Source organism: Podarcis bocagei (assembly GCF_964188305.1).
Source record: "Podarcis bocagei genome assembly, chromosome: 6".
Classification (NCBI taxonomy): Eukaryota; Metazoa; Chordata; class Lepidosauria; order Squamata; family Lacertidae; genus Podarcis; species Podarcis bocagei.
The window spans coordinates 99991279-100011671 of NC_138130.1; the positions used below are offsets into that span (position 1 = coordinate 99991279).

Sequence of the window (20393 nt, forward strand, 5' to 3'; positions counted from 1 at the left end):
GGGAAACTTGCAAGTGGGATCCGAGTGCAAGAGCACTTCAACCACGCCTGGCTCTCCATCTTCAACCTAGGCAAGCCAGAGGCAGTACAGTGGTACCTCGGTTCTCAAACGCCTTGGTACTCAAACAACTTGGAACCCAAACACTGCAAACCCGGAAGTAAGTGTTCTGGTTTGTGAACTTTTTTCGGAAGCCGAACGTGCTCCGTTTTGAGTGTTACGCTTCCGATTTGAGTGCCACACTTCCGTTTGGAGGGTTATACTGAGGTCTGTCTGTTTTTGCTATTTATTTTGCGTTTCTGTTTTTGCGGCTCTTTTTTTTAAAAAAAATTGTGACTGTGTGGAACCCAGTTCAGCTACTGATTGACGATTGTGTGACTGCAGTACAGTGGTACCTCGGGTTACGTACGCTTCAGGTTACAGACTCCGCTAACCCAGAAATAGTACCTCGGGTTAAGAACTTTGCTTCAGGATGAGAACAGAAATCATGCTCCGTCAGGGCAGCGGCAGCGGGAGGCCCCATTAGCTAAAGTGGTGCTTCAGGTTAAGAACAGTTTCAGGTTAAGAACAGACCTCCAGAACGAATTAAGTACGTAACCAGAGGTACCACTGTACATTGTTTATTGCTTTCATTTTATGGATCCATGGTCTCGTTAGATAGTAAAATCCATGTCAAATTGCTGTTTTAGGGGTTGCTTTTAAAAGTCTGGAACGGATTAATCCGTTTTGCATTACTTTCTATGGGAAAGTGCACCTTGGTTTTGGAACGCTTTGGTTCTGGAACGGACTTCCGGAATGGATTCAGTTCGAGAACCAAGGTACCACTGTATCACAGTTCAAGGGCCTGGATAGCTCAGTCGGTTAGAGCATGGCGCTGATAACTCTAAGGTTGCAAGTTTGATCCCCGTACGGGACAGCTGCATATTCCTGCGTTGCAAGGGGTTGGACTAGATGATCACAAGGGGTCCTTCTAAGTCTATGTAGTATAGATTTTAGCCAGGCCAAAAGGGTGAAAAACAGGGCTAGAGAGGCGGCTGGCCTGGGGAGAAGAGGCATGGCTCAGGAGGAGCCAGATAGGACTGGAGGGCAATATTTTGCCTGCTGGTGCAAGATTCTCCACCCTAGTTATAGTTCTAGGTGTGCTTCCAGCTTCAATCAATAAAGCAAATGATTCCTTGCCTCCAATGAATCTGGCCGATATAATCTTAAGGCTTAGCTGTAATACTTAACAGGGTGTGTGTGTGTGTGTGTGTGTGTGTGTGTGCACCCGCAACTTCCCAATCTTCCACGCACTTCCTCTGGCATTTTACCTCTGCCCTTTCAGCCTCTTTATCAGATGGGAGGATACATTCAGCAAAATAAAGACTCCGCCTAAAAAATATTAATATTGCTCGGGTTTACTTATGAAATCAGCCGGTGGAATCAGTCAATAGCAGCCAGCCTTTGGAAAGGTAACATGAAAGAGTTCCGGCTGAAAGGTTAACTTGCTTATTTTTCTTGGTAATCATTAGCCATCCCCTGGAATCGTGTTCAGGACAATTCTAGCATGAAGATTTCCTATGGAGCAGAAAATATGGATGCCGAAGCCATTTGCTGGGGGAAAGGGGGCGGGGAGAAGGGAGAATAACCCATTTAAAAGTTTACACATCTTAAATCCTTGGGCAGGCTGCGGCGTTGTTATTTTATATCCTGCTGCTGCTTTTGCAAACAGAAACGTTTAATTTATTACGCATGGTGTTTCTTTTTCCTAGGGCCGCAGTGGAATCGTGCAAGGCAAACTTTAATTGGTGAGGCTGGGAGTTCAGGGCACACACCTGTTTATTATTGGTTAATCTATTTGCTTTTGGGCATGTTCTGTCAAGAGGGAACCAAAAGTGAGTTATTCAAAGTTGTGTTTCCTTTTGACTTTAGAATGTTAGAAATGCTTGCTGGCAAATTTCACAGCGCCAATGGCAATGCCAATGGCAAATTTCACAGTGGCCAACCACCTTCTTCTCCTTTGGCGATCACTTGTAGCCAAGTAAGATTGTCTTCCATAAACACGGTTTTAACAGTGAGTCCGTAAGTGACTGTGGAGGCCAATTCTAGATCCACAAGTCCTCTTTTAAAAAGGTGACAGAACTGATTGCAGAAACTATCAAGACATCTCTCTATGAGCTACGGCAGGAAAAATTCTTGCAAGGATCTTTGCAAACCATCTCTTAACAATATCTGAGGTGAGCCTTCCTGAATCCCAAAATGGTTTTCGGTCTTCTAGGGGGACAGTGGACATGATTTTCACCACTCAACAGCTTCAAGAAAAATGCAGAGAGCAAAACCAACGTATATGGCGTTTATTGACCTGACTAAGGCTTTTGACATGGAAGTGAGAGCTGGACCATAAAGAAGGCTGATTGTCGAAGAATTGATGCTTTTGAATTCTGGTGCTGGAGGAGACTCTTGAGAGTCCCATGGATTGTAAGAAGATCAAACCAATCCATTCTGAAGGAAATCAGCCCTCACTGGAAGGACAGATCCTGAAGCTGAGGCTCCAGTATTTCGGCCACCTCATGAGAAGAGAAGGCTCTCTGGAAAAGACCCTGATGCTGGGAAAGATGGACGGCACAAGGAGAAGGGGACGGCAGAGGATGAGATGGTTGGAGAGTTTTCTCGAAGCTACCAGCATGCGTTTGACCAAACTGTGGGAGGCAGTGGAAGACAGGAGTGCCTGGCGTGCTCTGGTCCATGGGGTCACAAAGAGATGGACATGACTAAACGACTAAACAACAACAAGGCTTTCGACACTGTAAATCATAATGCCCTGTGGACTGTCCTTCTGAAAATCGGCTGACCAGATAAATTTGTGAATATCCTTCGGCTCCTCCATGATAATACGACAGCAACAATCACAGATAACAATGGCTCTCAATGTGAACCGTTCGCAGTGGGATCAGGTGTTAACAGGGCTGTGTTATTGCCCCATCTCTGTTTCATTATTTTCATTGCCATGATCCTACACTTTGTCGAAGGGAAACTCCCCACCCACTGGAGTAGAAATCATATATCGAACAGATGGAAAGCTCTTCAATCTGAGCAGGGTGAAAGCAAAGAGTAAGGTTACTGTAAAAGGTGGCAGCAGCAGGTTTTGCATTCATTGGAGGCCGGATCTGCTGCCCCTGTGGACTCTGCCGCCTGAGGCAGTCACCTCACTTAGCCTCATGGGTGGGCCGGCCCTGCTACTTCCACTGCTGCACCCAGCTCTTGCTTCTTGCCTTCTCTTTGGGGCATCAGAATATCCACTGCCAGACCTTAATGCAGGGGCGGACTTTGGTAACCTGGCGCCCTGAGCGAGGGCAAAATTTGGTGCCTCTGCAATATTTCCTATTTTCACCATCATTGCATTGTAGGGACCACAGGGGTCATCAACTCCAACCCCCTGCAATCCAGGAACCTTTGGCTAACACGGGGCTATAATCCACTACCCTGAATTTAAGAGTCTCACTAGTACGTTTTCGAGGGACGTGGGTGGCACTGTTAAACCACTGAGCCTAGGACTTTCCGATCAGAAGGTTGGCAGTTCGACTCCCCACGACGGGGTGAGCTCCCGTTGCTCGGTCCCAGCTCCTGCCCACCTAGCAGTTCAAAAGCACATCAAAGTGCAAGTAGATAAATAGGTACCGCTCCGGCGGGAAGGAAAACGGTGTTTCCATGCGCTGCTCTGGTTCGCCAGATGCGGCTTAGTCATGCTGGCCACATGACCCGGAAGCTGTACACCGGCTCCATTGGCCAATAAAGCGAGATGAACGCCGCAACCCCAGAGTCGGTCACGACTGGACCTAATGGTCGGGGTCCCTTTACCTTTAGTACGTTTTCGAGCGTAATTCAAAGTGTTGGTGCTGACCTTTGAAAGCCCTAAACGGCCTTGAGTCTGTAGACCTGAAGGAGAGTCTCCACCCCCATCGTTCAGCCCAGACTCTGAGGTCCTCCTTCAAGGGTCTTCTGGCAGTTCCCTCACTGCGAGAAGTGAAGTGAAGTTACAGGGAACCAGACAGGAGGGCCTTCTTGGTAGTGGTGCCCTCCTTGTGGAACACCCTCCCATCAGGTGTCAAGGTAACTATGTAACCTTTCAAAGACATCTGAAGGCAGCCCTGTATAGGGAAGCTTTTTAATGTTTAATGTTTAATTATTTTATACATGTTGGCAGCCACCCAGAGTGGCTGGGGCAACCCAGTCAGATGGACAGGGAATGAATGAATGAATGAATGAATGAATGAATGAATGAATAAATAAATAAATAAATATTTATAAAATAAATATTTATACCCCGCCCATCAGGTTGGGCTGCCCCAGCCGCTCTGGGCGGCTTCCAACAAAATATTAAAATACTGTAATGCATCAAACATTAAAAGCTTCCCTAAACAGGGCTGCCTTCAGATGTCTTCTAAAAGTCTGGTAGTTGTTCTCTTTGACATCTGGTGGGAGGGGGTTCCACAGGGTGGGTGCCACTACCGAGAAGGCCCTGTGCGTGGTTCCCTGTAACTTGGCTTCTCACAGTGAGGGAACCGCCAGAAGGCCCTCGGCGCTGGACCTCAGTGTCCGGGTAGAACGATAACTCCTTTGGGAACAGAGTTTGTTAAAGCACCCCTTGTCTCACCTTCCATTCTGCACATGCTCTGAAGTTCACTATTTTGTGCATCATCAGCTTGGCTCCCTGTGGAGGAAACCAGCAGTACCGCTCTAAATCCGGTGCTGCCAGATAATGGACTAGAATGGACCCCTTTCGACTTGACCAAGGAGAGCAGGGTTTTTATGAGGCAAGGCTCCTGGGATCCGTCTGCAGTGGCCCTTAAGCCTGCGCGCAGCAACCTGCGGCTTCTTTCCACGCTCCCCCGCCTGCCCTCTGGCGTTTATTTCTGTGCACGGAAGGGGGAAACGCGAGAGGAGTTTTGCTGCAGGGGGGCCTGCAGAGGGACAGTGTTCTGTGTTTTTTGGGGGGGGAATCCTGGGCAAATATATACTCCCCCCCTCTTTTTTTTTGTTAACTCCCCGCTGAACAGATCAAACACGTTTTATTTGTCCTGTATTTTTTCCTCTCTCTCTCTCCAAGGCAGTAAATCCCGCACGTTTTTGTTATGCTAATACGGGCTGACATCACCACTCACATCAAAGCCCCGAGGAGCGCATAAAAGCAGGTTCCGTCAGCCGGAGAAGGGCCATAAAGGACTTTTGCAGCTGTGGAGCTGGACGGGGGTTTAGGAAGAAGAAGGGGCGATCGCCTGCGACTCAGGAGCCACACACGCACAGAGAGCGAAAAAGACGCGCACTTTGCAACATCTTCCCAGAGCCTCGCTTGCATTATTATTATTTTTTGCAATCATTTTTCCCCTCCTTCTCGATTTGCTCCCCCGCTCCAACTTCCCAGCGTCTCTTTCTCTTTCTCTCTCCAAATCCCTCGCCCGTCCTAGCTGTGTGTTTTTCAGTTTAACATCTATTTTCCCTCCGGCTGCGCTCGGGAACCGTGTTTGGGAACCGTATCTTGGACTGCTAACATCTGCAAAACCGAGGCGTCCTCTCTGCCCAGGATACATTTGAAGAAGCGGGGCTGTTGAAGCGATCGCCCACCTCAAATCCCATTCCTTCCCCAGCCCAGCTTTTGGAAGACGATTTTGGAGAAGGGACAAGGAAGATTTCCCCCGCCCCACCGCTGCCAAAAGGTAAGGAGAAGCGAGGGACTTTCTGTTGCTGTTTTTTTTTACTAGTAAACGCTGCGATCCTTTGAGGCTTGGTTTGGGGTGGGCAGAGGAGCGGTCCTAGTAATTCCTGGCTGAATGATCTGAGAGGGCGAGGAGATCGACTAGATCCGATCCGGCTTGCTCGGAAAGTCTGGGATTTATTCATTGACGGAAAGTTGATGCGCCCGGATACCCAATTACGCTTAAGCGGCGCTGTGTGGTCCGTTTCAGTGAAATTGACAAGACGGCGCTGCGTTGTTTCGGAGGGTGGAAATGCAAGTCCGTGGAAGCTGTTTGTTGAAGTGTGTACACACACACACACACACACACACACACACACACACACACACACACACACACACACTTTTTAAAATTTATTTAAAACAGCCACAGCTTTGTGTGTTTCACACAAGCCCTTGATTAGAGAGAGTTGGCCAGTTTTGCAAAACAGGAATGGCAAAAAGTCAGGGTTTCCAAACCCGGAGCGGTGACGCGTGAGCAGAAAGCGCAAGCGTTTGGTACATCGGACATGAGGCGCGTTGCGCTGCTGCAAAACCCCCACGTTTAAAAGGGGTCGGGGTTGCTGAGCCTGCTTGTAAAGCCCTCTTATTTTTAAAAGAAGTCAGCGTTTTTGTAAAAAAAAAAAAAAAAGACTCGAGAGAGCAGGAAATGCAACGCGGTGTGGTTATGGAAGCAGATGCGCCGTGGCTTGCCAGCCTGCTCTCTGGAGAAAGAAACTGCTGCTCTCGTTATCTATGTGCTGGAAAACTATCTCTAGATGCGGGTTATCCGGACGTGCAGACAGACAGAGAGGGGTCCGCGTGTGACCCGCTGTAACACACACCTGTGACTAATAAACAAGCGCCTTTCTTTCAAGTGTAACCTCTGATTCCGGATTGCATGAAGTTCAGAAGAATAGTCACGTTCCTATTTCTGAACACAGAACCAGAATTCAAGAAGGCCCCCCCTTCCCCTTTTAATATAACGCTGCCAACATTTATTCTGCCTTTGCGCCACAATGTACGTCACTTTGTCCAGGGAATGCATTTTAATTGGATTCGCCCTCCTCGCGATATCACGAGGTCTAGAAACTTGGAGCGCAAGCCATCAAGAATGCCTGTTGCGTAAGACCCTTTGAGCTCCACACAATTCCTGCTCTCAATGCGAATTGCGCTGGAGACATCCCTAGATAATATTCTGGGAGCTAAAAAAGGAAAAAGGAGCTGTAAGCAGTCAGGTGGCAAGCTTGCTGACATTTAAATGGGAGCATTTCTACTCAGAAGTAGTAAGCCCCGTTGCACCCAACGGGGCTTCCTGGTGTAAATGTGTATAGGATTTTATATGTCTAAAGACACTTGTTGGGCGATATTCCATTGAACTCAGTGGGAATTAATTCTGAGCAATCAGATGCAGAGTTGAGCTGTTAAGTGAAAGTTTTTTTTGGGGGGTGTTAATAAAATGGGTCCTACTCATGAGTAAACATTCATGGACTTGGGCTGCCAGTTTGGTAGATAGCTGACAGTGGGGGCCCACCCATGATCTAGGGATACTTTTTTGGTTTGTAAGCTGCACTGAACTCAGCTGAACTTACTCCACCTTAAATATGCCCAGAATTGGAACAGCACTCTCGTTTGCTTATTTACCGAAGCATTTATAATCCGTACTTTTATATGAGTACAGAAAGGTGCTGCGCAGCATGCAAGACTATAGCAACATGAGTAAAAGCATCGAGGGGGGGAATCATTTAAAATGCCAATTAATATAATGATCAATTATTACTGTTAGTTTATTATATGCTTCACATTTTTACGAAAGCACACAGTGGCTCTTGCAAACACCCGCAAGCAGAAGGCAGATGTTACTTGTCCCTAAAACAGCTGGAAAGGCAGGTTCATTTTGTTGCCGTTGTTAAAAAGGGATGATAGGCACGATTCGGGGGGCTGGACTGAGCCAGCAAGCTCTCGAAGGTTGTGGGGACCCTTTAGATGAAAAAGGGGGTGTGCTGAGAACTGAGGGGGGGACAGGAGACGCTGTAGGAGTGTGGACTTCTATGGGGTGGCAACATGATCTATTTTACTGTGTCCCACGCAGACTGCAATTCACCTAGTAAAGACAAAACGTCATGGGTGCAGACTTTTTGGTATTGGAAAATCTTTGCTTTCTTTCTCCGCCTCCCCCCCCCACCACCACCACTCCACAGATGTGATTTCATAGGAGTCTGGATTTGCAAATCCAAACCTGTGGTCAGGATGAGCCGGGGATAATTGCTGGCAGGCGCGTCCCTGTTGTGAATTTTGCAAAGGGGGAAAGCGCATTCTGCTTACTTATATTTCAAATTTCCAGACCGTCCTTCATCTGAGGAACACAGGGTGTGTTTTACAGTGCAAGAACGCAAAAATACTTTCCATAGAAACCTACAAGAGAAAAACAACAAACCTCCGTCGGCCTAACAGGCCATAAATGAATCTTCATCCAGGTTTGGGACTCAGGCTCCCACCTCTTACATTTGTGTTCTGCCTTTTATGTATGTGTCCTACGTGTGGTTCTCAGAGAGCTGATCTAGACCTGCTTATTAGGTTCAGAAAGATGGTAGCCCCACACGCCTTCAGGCCAGTCTTTAGCTTCTTTCTGACTGCACTTAAGGTGAGCTGACTGGTTTTTCAAAGTAGGATCAGGCTCACAAAACAAGCTTTTCTGTTCCTGGGTGGCTGTACTCTAATTCAAACTGGGGTGTGGCCGAATATATTTTGCCTTTGAATACTAGGTGCTGAGTATGGAGAGGCAGGTGCGCTGTTGCTCTCATAGGTGCCCAGGGGCTTCCTAAAGGCATTTGATGTTCTTTCGTTGCATGAAATCGAAAATTGGTTTTTCAATGGGCAGGGCTGTAGCTCAGGGCTGCATGTGCAGAGAACCCTGGGTTCAATCACTAATGGGCAGGGGGAGACTCTTTCTGCCCAAGACCCCAGGGAGCTACTGCCAGTCATTGCTGACAATAATGGGCTAATGGACCAGTGCTTTAATGCACTTTCCATGTTCCTAAAGGTAAAGGGACCCCTGACCATTAGGTCCAGTTGTGGCCGACTCTGGGGTTGCGGTCATGTGGCCAGCATGACTAAGCCACTTCTGGCGAACCAGAGCAGCGCACCGAAACTCCGTTTACCTTCCCGCCGGAGCGGTACCTATTTATCTACTTGCACTAGCATGCTTTCGAACTGCTAGGTTGGCAGGAGCAGGGACCGAGCAACGGGAGCTCACCCCGTCGCGGGGATTCGAACCACCAACCTTCTGATCAGCAAGTCCTAGGCTCTGTGGTTTAACCCACAGCGCCACCCGCATCCCTTTATATAAAGTAGCTGCATGCTTAAGCCTTCAATATACAGTGGTACCTCAGGTAACGTACACTTCAGGTTACATGACTCTGCTAACCCAGAAATAGTACCTCGGGTTAAGAACTTTGCTTTAGGATGAGAACAGAAATTGCACAGCGGCAGCGGAAGGCCCCATTTAGCTAAAGTGGTGCTTCAGGCTAAGAACAGTTTCAGGTTAAGAACGGACCTCCAGAATGAATTAAGTTCTTAACCCGAGGTACCACTGTATGTTCTGGGTGGTCTTCAACTAAGTTTTTACTCAGAGTAGACTTGATGAAATCAACGATCACGTTTAAATCGAGCTGGGCTTATGACTGTTTTCCCTTTGTGGAGAATGGGAGCACAACTCCATGCAATGGGGAACATAGCATGTCAGGGAGGAAAGTTTAGTTTCGTCTTCTCTCTTGATAAGCTGAGGAAATAGCTCAGTCAGTTAGAGCATGGTGCTGATAATGACAAGGTTGCAAGTTTGATCCCTGTACGGGACAGCTGCATTGCAGGGAGTTGGACTAGATGACCCTCAGGGTCCTTTCCAACTCTACAATGCTATGATTCTAAGCTATTTATGCATGGGCTGCAAATGGTTTTTTTGGGAAGGGGTAGCCAGACATGCAACCCACCCCCTTCTGTAGCCTGAATTGGTAGTTCAAGATATGCTTTACCATTTTGTTGAAGGCAAAATGCCACAGACAGGATTTCTCCTGAACTCCAAAACATCTGGTCCTGGCAGAGCTCCATCCAGCAAACTTTCAATGACTTGGAACTAGATGTTAACAAGAGTAATGTCATCTTGCGGCTGAAAATATAATCCCCGTCTCTCTCTTTCTTCCCTTGTCTTACATAACATTTAGGGAGGAATGACATGAGAGTTAATTAAAGGAATGTTTTCTTTAAAACAATCCATTAGTTTAACATCATTTATATCCCGCTTTTCCTCCCGTAGGAGATCAGAGCAGTATACATTTTTGTAAAAAAAAAGTTGATCTATGGATGTAGCAGCCAATAGGAAACAGTAGCAAGATAACACAGTGACCAAAATATCTTCTATATCTGGTTAAAAAGCAAAGCTTTTAACTTCCCTCCTAAATATATGCAGCCAGCAGCCTTGCAATTGGCATTTACTCGTTTTGTCGTGTCTGACTCTCTGTGACCCCATGGATCAGAGCATGCCAGGCACTCCTGTCTCCCACTGCCTCCCGCAGTTTGGTCAAACTCACCTTGGTCGCTTCGAGAACACTGTTCAACCATCTCATCCTCTGTCGTCCCCTTCTCCTTGTGCCCTCCATCTTTCCCAACATCAGGGGCTTTTCCAGGGAGTCTTCTCTTCTCATGAGGTGACCTAAGTCTTGGAACCTCAGCTTCAGGATCTGTCCTTCCAGTGAGCACTCAGGGCTGATTTCCTTCAGAATGGAGAGGTTTGATCTTCTTGCAGTCCATGGGACTCTCAAGAGTCTCCTCCAGCACCATAATTCAAAAGCATCAATTCTTCGGCGATCGGCCTTCTTTAGGGTCCAGCTCTCACTTCCATACATCACTACTGGGAAAACCATAGCTTAAACTAGACAGACCTTTGTTGGCAAGGTGGTGTCCTTTATTAAATGGCTCAATACAGCTACCTTCATTTTCTCCCCAAGCATCTCCCTGCACATCAACATTTGCCACTGCCCACAAATCTGTCCATTTCATCTTTTTAAAAGCCAACAGCAGCCAAAGAAGAAGCTGTCTTTCTCTACAAACTGACACAGATGTGTTTAAGGGGGGGGAACTCATCCAAAGACAAACAGGGTCAGGTTAGTAGCAGCAGATAACAAGCCACTTGTTCCTGCCTTGACTTGTGACCTGACTTTTCACCTTTGTAAACAACACATCCGATTTCACCGCCCCATCCCTCATCATTTCCTCCCCTTAGAAATTCCTCTTCAGGTCACACCTTTAGCTCCCTGTGACCTCAGGGTATGCAAAAGGAGCTTGCAAAATACGTGACACATTTTTCTCCACCTGCTGATGTTTTGATCCTAAGAATCTCCATTCTGGCAGAAATTCTGGTCTTCTAAAAAAAATAAAAAATAGACAACACGCCACCCCATAAAATAAAGTTTTCTGGTGGCTTACAATAAAGTCCAATTTACAGTGGTACTTCAGGTTACAGACGCTTCAGGTTACAGACTCCGCTAAGCCAGAAATAGTACCTCAGGTTAAGAACTTTGCTTCAGGATGAGAACAGAAATTGCACGGCAGCAGCGGGAGGCCCCATTAGCTAAAGTGGTACCTCAGGTTAAGAACAGTTTCAGGTTAAGAACGGACCTCCAGAATGAATTAAGTTCTTAACCCGAGGTACCACTGTAAATAGAAAATAAAACATAACAGTTGAATCAAAAGTTGCAATGGTGGATGAAGCCCATTGCACTCCCAAAGTGGAAATAGAAATTTTTAAAAAAATCCACGAGGCCCAGACTAGCTATTTAAAATTTGTGTGAATCAAAAGGTCTTCATCTGGTGTACAAAAGGCTCTTCTTACGGCATGCTGGATGAAGCCAAAGTCCCATTTAGATCAGCATCCTGTTCTCACAGTGGCCAACCAGTTGTCAATAAGCGAGCACTGAGCACTGGTACTCAGGAGCATTGCTGCAGGCAGAGCACAGCCATCGTGACCATGATAGTAGACTTTCTTAGGTGAACTGGGTGAGTCTTTGTTCACCAAGTGCAATTCTTTAAAAGGCAATCTGTTCAAAATTAAGCACCGCTGGTCCCATCACCTCCTGGCAAATGGAAGGGGAAGAAATGGAGGCAGTGAGAGATTTTACTTTCTTGGGCTCCATGATCACTGCAGATGGTGACAGCAGTCACGAAATTAAAAGGCGCCTGCTTCTTGGGAGGAAAGCAATGACAAACCTAGACAGCATCTTAACAAGCAGAGACATGACCTTGCCAACAAAGGTCCGTCTAGTTAAAGGTATGGTTTTCCCAGTAGTGATGTATGGAAGTGAGAGCTGGACCCTAAAGAAGGCTGATCGCCGAAGAATTGATGCTTTTGAATTATGGTGCTGGAGGAGACTCTTGAGAGTCCCATGGACTGCAAGAAGCTCTCCATTCTGAAGGAAATCAGCCCTGAGGGCTCACTGGAAGGACAGATCACGAAGCTGAGGCTCCAATACTTTGGCCACCTCATGAGAAGAGAAGACTCCCTGGAAAAGACCCTGATGCTGGGGAAAGATGGAGGGCACAAGGAGAAGGGGACGTCAGAGGACAAGATGGTGGGACAGTGTTCTCGAAGCTACCAGCATGAGTTTGACCAAACTGCGGGAGGCAGTGGAAGACAGGAGTGCCTGGTGTGCTCTGGACCATGGGGTCACAAAGAGTCGGACACGACTAAACGACTAAACAACAAATAGCTTTTAAGGAGAGAATAGACTCTGGATGAGCCATCAGGCAGAGCCATCAGGAATAAAACCCATCACCCAATGGAACAAAAACACAAATTCAGCCCATTTTAGTCCCAAAGACTAAACTAAGGCCAATTGATTTCATTGTTATTGGCCCATCATTCAGCAGTTAATGATAGAGATGATTGGGAAGGAACGCATAGATCCTGTTCGTTTTGTTGAATCATTTGGAGAAAACAGTGCAATGTTGGTACGTAACGGCTGGTTTTTCTCAGGATCTGCGCTCTGCAAATGGGGCTTTTGAGTTTCACCTCTGGAATGTAGCAAACTGCTGCTTTAGGAAGCAGCAGCAACAGGAGCCTGTGTTGTTAAGAAGCCCAAATCCATCAGAGAGATAGAGGCTCCAAAATAGCGCATTTCAAGCAGTGCAGCGAATGCTTTAAGGAGTGAAGTTTTGAAGTGGGGCTTCTTTAGGGCAGCGATAAAAGGCATTTGAAACACTCCAGTGGCAGCAGAGGCAGAAGCCGGGATAAAAATGGCCAGCGATGGACTGAACTTATCTCTGCTTGCAGTGATGGGGGATTTTTTTTTAAAAAAAAAAGTTAGAAGAGGAGGTCTGCCAAGACAAGTCTGCTCTTTTATAATGGCACTTTTCCAGGAACGGCGTTTGGAGAGAGTAGATTCCGAGGCCGGTGGGACTCCCTGGACGAAAACTTTCTAACACACACAGCAGAGCACAGCTCTCTCCTCCAGAGTCGTGCTCAGAGATTGATCCCTACTGACCCTCCCAGGTGGTTCAAATGCTCACTCATAAAAAGTCAGGCGTATAAGAGCAGTTTGGCTGGATCAGGCCGAAGACCCATCTAGTCCATCTTCCTACACTTACCAGTGGCCAACTAGTTGTGTGGCAAGACCCTCAAGCCAACCCTCCATTAGAATAAAGAAATTCACACAGACACGGATATTTTGTTTAAGGTTTTTGGGCAAAATTTTGGCCACAACTTATTGATTACAGGAATGAGAGCGGTACAGTGGTGCCTCGCAAGATGAAAAGAATCCGTTCTGTGATTCTCTTCGTCTAGCGGTTTTTTCGTCTTGCGAAGCAAGCCCATTGACGGATTAGCGGGTTAGCGCTATTAGCGGCTTTTAGCGGCTTTTAGCGGCTTATCTGCTGATCGGATCAGCTGATAAGCAGCTTAGCGACTTAGAAAAAGGGGGGGAAGGGAAAAAAACCAGCAGGAACTCGCAAGACATTGTCGTCTTGCGAAGCAAGCCCATAGGAAATTCGTTTTGTGAAGCAGCTCCAAAACGGAAAACCCTTTCGTCTAGCGAGTTTTCCGTCTTGCGAGGCATTCGTCTTGCGGGGCACCACTGTATTGGCTTAGGCATTGGCAAGACTATATCTGACTCCTGCCCGCTTTGCAGGAAGTCTGTAAGGGTAAACCACCCAAAGGGAAACTGTTTCGGGGGAACCTGCCCGCATCTCCCCTGGTGTTCCCAGAGGCCTGGCATGGCCCTTGCCCCTCAAGCAGACTTCGGACAGGATCCAGGGCCCGGATTCCTTTAATGGAATACCCTTGAAACTGGAGGGGCAGGCGATGGCTGACCTCCCCTCCCCTATTCACCATAAGCCAATGCCTAACTGCCAAACCTTACAAAGTTGTGACGATTGCTAAGAGGTAGGCAAAAACCAAGTGGCCCGTGCCAATTTGCCAAATGGAAAAAAATCCTACCCAGTCCCCGACTCAAGACGGGCAACCAACCAAACTCCAAAGCAAGGCCAAAGGACACTTAAATTAAAGGGAGGGTGGGTGGTTGTTCGGCAGCACGAAGCAGGTGCTTGGCACACATTGCACTGCCACTTTTATACTTTCCCCCACAGTCACCCTTTAAAATGATTGGGGAATAGCCCTGGGTGATTGTGGTGCCACCCCGGCATAAGGGTGATAGCTCCGCCCACAGCAGGGGGGGGGCGGAACCAGGTTGAGGGCCTGCCCACAACCAGGACCATCTATTAAGATGATCCCATCTGCCTATTATGGGAATCCTGCAAGCAGGACCATAGAGGAACAGCAACTCTCCCCATCAGGAACACACATTCAGACAGTGGAGGCAGGACATAGCCCTTGTGGATAGGAGACCTCCAGGTGCCCCTATTTTCCAGGGACAGTCCTGGATTTACAGAAGCAATCCCAATTTCTTTTTTTTTAAAAAAGATATTTATTAAAGTTTTTAAAACATAACAATAAAAATGAAAAGTAAAAAACAAATACACAATACAAAATACAACATAAAAACAATTAAAAAACAAACAATTTTCCATAACATATCTTCCTTACGCATATTTCCCCAGACCTCCTCATACCTCCCTTCTTTGTATTCCACTTCAATTTGTTAGTTCAGCAAATCCTTACCATTAAGCTTTTACCCATTTGTAAACTTTTTTTTCTTTCGTATCTGCATTACAGCTGGAAACCCCTTAGTTTCTTTCCAACATTCTTCTAACATTCATCAATTTTACAATATTTCTGTAAATAGTCTTTAAATTTCTTCCAGTCTTCTTTCACCAACTCTTCTCCCTGGTCTCGGATTCTGCCAGTCATTTCTGCCAATTCCATATAGTCAATCACCTTCATCTGCCATTCTTCCAGAGTGGGTAGATCTTGTGTCTTCCAAAACAATCCCAATTTCTGATTTGATCCTGGATGTAGAATGTCCTGCTTTTTCTTAGGACATCCCTATATTTATCTGAGAAGTGTTGGAGGATATGGAATAGGACGTCCCTATATACAGCAGAGAAATTTTGGAGGGGACGTCTCTGTTTTCATTGGAGAAATGTTGGAGGGTATATAAGATTCATCTGTTCATTGAGGCTTCTGTAGATTCCGACACTTTTAGTGGTTGTTGTTTGAAGTCTGGAAATTATTTGGTCAAATAGTTATCTAGCCTGATTATCATCTTCCGAAGCAACTACGCTATTCTGAACTTAAAAATGGAAAGCGTAATGTGAGTGGTCAACAAAAGAGGTTTAAAGACTCTCTCAAGGCAAATCTTAAAAAATGTAGTGTAACTGGGAAACAATGGCCTGTGAGTGCTCCAGTTTGAGAACAGCCTTTCCCAAAGGTGTCGTGGGCTTTGAAGACACTCGAACTCAGGACACAAGGGAGAAACGTGCAAAGAGGAAGGCACGCCTGGCGAATCCACACCGTGATCAAACTCCCATCCGGAAACTATGTCCCCACTGTGGAAGGACGTGTGGATCCAGAATTGGCCTCCACAGTCCCTTACGGACTCCCACATTCATGGAAGACAATCTTACTCGGCTACGACTGTTTGCCAAAGAAGAAGAGACATGTTTTTTAACTGATGGATGCGTAATTGGTTACTTGACTGTGTTTTTAATGGCCCTCCACTCCCATAAGAGGAAGACATAAATAACGATAAATAATCTCCAAGCAAGGATTTCGTAGGACTGCAGCCTTACTTAGAAATAAGTTTGGACTGTGGTCAACAACATTTCCTTCCCGTTGAAAGCGATCCAAGATGGATCAGGCTGTGCATTGTAGAATCATAGAATGGTGGAGTTGGAAGGGACCCTGAGGGTCATCTAGTCCAACCCCCTGCTTATCTTAAGGCTGTACTATGGAAAAGAATGTAGTAAGGTGCATTACACTGAGATGGACCAATGGTCTAGGTAGCTCAGCGTTGTCTACATTGTCTGGGATTGACCCTGAGACCTTCTCTTACAGAGTCTGCTTTGCTACTGAGTTCCAGCCCTTACTTCCATTAGGTAGAATTAGAAGGTCCGTATAGTAAAAGCTCTGGTTTTCCCAGTAGTGATGTATGGAAGTGAGAGCTGGACCATAAAGAAGGCTGATCGCCAAAGAATTGATGCTTTTGAATTATGGTGCTGGAGGAGACTCTTGAGAGTCCCATGGACTGCAAGAAGATCAAACCGATCCATTCTGAAGGAAATCAGCCCTGAGTGCTCACTGGAAGGACAGACCCTGAAGCTGAGGCTCCAATACTTTGGCCACCTCGTGAGAAGAGAAGGCTCCCTGGAAAAGACCCTGATGCTGGGGAAGATGGAGGGCAGAAGGAGAAGGGGATGGCAGAGGATGAGATGGTTGGACAGTGTTCTCGAAGTTACCAGCATGAGTTTGATCAAACTGCGGGAGGCAGAGGAAGACAGGAGTGCCTGGCATGCTCTGGTCCATGGGGTCACGAAGAGTCGGACACGATGAAACGACTAAACAACAAGAATTAGATGGGTGGGGAAAAAGAGAGGGAGTTTTCCTCAAATATATGGCTAGGCTGTGAAGGTACAACTATGTACTTTGCACCCATTTGCCTGGGTGAGGGGCAGCCTTCAGGCCCTGCCAACTGCCTGAGGATGCCAGGAGCTGTTACCACTTCTTTTAAATGATGTGATTCTGCTGTTGTGAAGTGTGGCCCTGCATGGCAAGGAATGACTCGGCCTTGTTAGGTCTCTGCAGTGATTGGTGTAGTGGTTAGAGTGTCAATCGAGGAGACCCAGTTTCAAAGCCCACTTGGGCATAAAGCAGTTTTTACGACTGCTGTCTTTCGCATGTCTGCTGTGATAAATAAAGGGTGACGTAGCAGCCAAGAGACTGAGCTGCGAATCAATCCATGTATCTGTTTGCTGCATTTTTAGGCTGCCCAACTGAAGAGGAAAAAATCCTGGGTGGTTTACAAGTTAAAATCGTCAGGCGTACGAGTAAAGCTATAAAACCATGAAACCACAAAGCCAGTGCAGACCAATACAAGCAAGAGAGAGTGCAAATCAACAAATATTTGGTTTCAAAGCTTGCCTCTGTTGTGAACATGCTGGGTGGCTTTCAGCAGACCTCAAGATTCCCTATCTGCAATATGGGAAATAATGCAAATGACCAATTTATACAGTATATATGAACCAGTCTTATCTTTATGATTATTAGTGTGACGCGGCAGCTAAAAAAGCCAATGCAATTCTGGGCTGCATCAATAGGAGTATAGCATCTAGATCAAGGGAAGTAATAGTGCCACTGTATTCTGCTCTGGTCAGACCTCACCTGGAGTACTGTGTCCAGTTCTGGGCACCACAGTTCAAGAAGGACACTGACAAACTGGAACGTGTCCAGAGGAGGGCAACCAAAATGGTCAAAGGCCTGGAAACGATGCCTTATGAGGAACGGCTAAGGGAGCTGGGCATGTTTAGCCTGGAGAAGAGGAGGTTAAGGGGTGATATGATAGCCATGTTCAAATATATAAAAGGATGTCACATAGAGGAGGGAGAAAGGTTGTTTTCTGCTGCTCCAGAGAAGCGGACACGGAGCAGTGGATCCAAACTACAAGAAAGAAGATTCCACCTAAACATTAGGAAGAACTTCCTGCCAGTAAGAGCTGTTCGACAGTGGAATTTGCTGCCAAGGAGTGTGGTGGAGTCTCCTACTTTGGAGGTCTTTAAGCAGAGGCTTGACAACCATATGTCAGGAGTGCTCTGATGGTGTTTCCTGCTTGGCAGGGGGTTGGACTCGATGGCGCTTGCGGTCTCTTCCAACTCTAGGATTCTATGATTATGAGGGTTTTTAATTTTTTAAAATTGTTCGTAATATTGTGTTTTATTTTTTTTTATAATGATTTTTATTAATTTTCCAAACATATAATAAAGCACAAACAAAACAAAAGCATACAAGACATACAGACAAATAAACATGTATAATTACTTAAACTTATTTTCCTAAACCTTCTTTCCCGGACTTCCCCATACCTCCCTTTTTCTGCATCCTTATGTTAACCCTTTCTCAGCAACCCTTCATTCAATTAATTCGGTCATTTTCGTTATGCATTCTTTAAAGTTATGATTTACCGCTGCAAACTCTATTTCTTATAACCATGACATCTCATCCATCATCAATTTTACAACAGTCTTTAAGGTATTTTTTAAATTTCTTCCAGTCTTCTTCCACCGTCTCTCTCCCCTGGTCACGGATTCTGCTGGTCATCTCTGCCATTCCCATGTACTCGATCACCTTCGCTTGCCATTCTTCCAGAGTGGGTAGCTGCTGCATCTTCCAATACTTTGCCAAAAGAATTCTTGCCGCTGTGGTAGCATACATGAAAAATGTTTTATCCTTCCTTGGCACCAATTGGCCCACCATGCCCAGGAGAAATGCCTCTGGCTTTTTCAAAAATGTCCATTTAAGGACCTTTTTAATTTCATTATAGATCATTTCCCAGTAGGCCTTTACCCTCGGGCAGGTCCACCAAAGGTGGTAGAAGGTACTTTCAGTCTCATTACATTTCCAACATTTGTTACTGGGCAGATGATAAATTTTTGCAAGTTTGACTGGGGTCATGTACCACCTATAAATCATTTTCATTATATTCTCTCTTAATGCATTACAAGCTGTAAACTTAATACCTGTATTCGTAATATTGTGTTTTAACCTGCCCTGGGACTGAAGGAAGAAGAAGAAGAAGAAGAAGAAGAAGAAGAAGAAGAAGAGGAAGGAGAGGAAGAAGAAGCTGGAACATGTGCAGAGGAGGTTGACCAAGGTGATCAAGGGCTAGGAAACCAGCCCTGATTGTGGGATGTGAAACACAAGAGCAGTCAAGTACAACATTCCTAGAGTGAACATGTTTACACATGGGGAGGAATGTTTGTCCAGCCAGCAGGTAAACTTCCTGTTTCCTTCTGGGCTGGGGCAGACTTCCTCTGCATGTGACTAGAGGTGGGTGTGGCCTCACCTGTGCAGGTAACGGCAAAAGCACAGGGCAGGGCAGCCATATCTCTCTCTATGACTACTTTCGTTGAAGAAGCAACATCTGCTTAGCCAAAGATGCTCTCTTGGCAAGAGAGGACAAAGGGACTGTCTCCTTATGAGATAGTTTCCAAGTGTATGTTACTTTTCTAAGCTAAGTCTGCCTTCTGGGATCCAGTTGTGAACAGAATGTGAGTGAGTAAACTCCTTTTATACTTTTATAGAAGACTGTGTCGTGTCTTATCTTTTATGAGGGAATAAGGGGAAAATGCCAGAACAGTTATTATAGAGGCTTTAGCGAGCCTGAGCAAACGCATCCGCTGTGAGTTTAAAAGGGGGAATGTTACTCTGCTAAATTGTGGAACTTGTTTACACAAGTTGGAAAGGCTATAATCAAACAATATATACTCTCCTGCATCCCTGAACATTCCCACACTGATGAGGAACGGTTGAGGCACTTGGGTATGTTTAGCCTGGAGAAGAGAAGACCGAGAGGTGATAGAATTGCCGATGTCTGAAGAGTTGTCGCTTGGTAGATGGAGCAAGCTGATCCTTCTGCTGATCCGGAGAGCAAGACTCAAACCAATGGATTCCAATGGCAAGAAATGAGGTTCCGACTAAACATTGGGAAGAACTTTCTGACTATAAGAGCTGTTTGACAGGAGGTTATGGACTCTCCTTCCTTGGGGGCTTTGAAGCAGAGGTTAGATGTCCACCTGCCACGTATGATCTTGTTGAGATTCCTTCATTACAGGGGGTTGGACTAGATGACCCTATGGTCCCTCCCAGCTCTGCAATTCTTTGATCCTAACAACATGATAATGCGAGTAAAGCATAAGACGCGCTCTGAATATTGTTAGAAATGTGATCAAACACACTGTCTCACACACACCCTTTTTTCCAAGCAATGGGATCTACAGTGGTACCTGGGGTTACATACGCTTCAGGTTACAGACTCCGCTAACCCAGAAATAATACCTCGGGTTAAGAACTTTGCTTCAGGATGAGAACAGAAATCGTGCTCTGGCGGCACGCCGGCAGCAGGAGGCCCCATTAGCTAAAGTGGTGCTTCAGGTTAAGAACAGTTTCAGGTTAAGAACGGACCTCCGGAACAAATTAAGTACAGTGGTACCTCGCAAGACGAAAAACGTGCAAGACGAAAAACGCGCA

The 20393-nt window shown here is 46.2% G+C and overlaps 1 protein-coding gene across 1 annotated transcript in view; it reads left to right on the top strand.

The window, feature by feature from the left end:
- Window positions 1–1752: 1752 nt before the first annotated feature.
- WNT11 (Wnt family member 11) overlaps window positions 1753–20393 on the top strand; it is a 70400-nt gene continuing 51759 nt past the window's right edge. The window contains exons 1-2 of the mRNA XM_081197443.1: window positions 1753–1871; window positions 5084–5690. The gene's annotated coding sequence lies outside the window, so the exon portion shown is untranslated. The remainder of the gene's footprint in view (window positions 1872–5083; window positions 5691–20393) is intronic.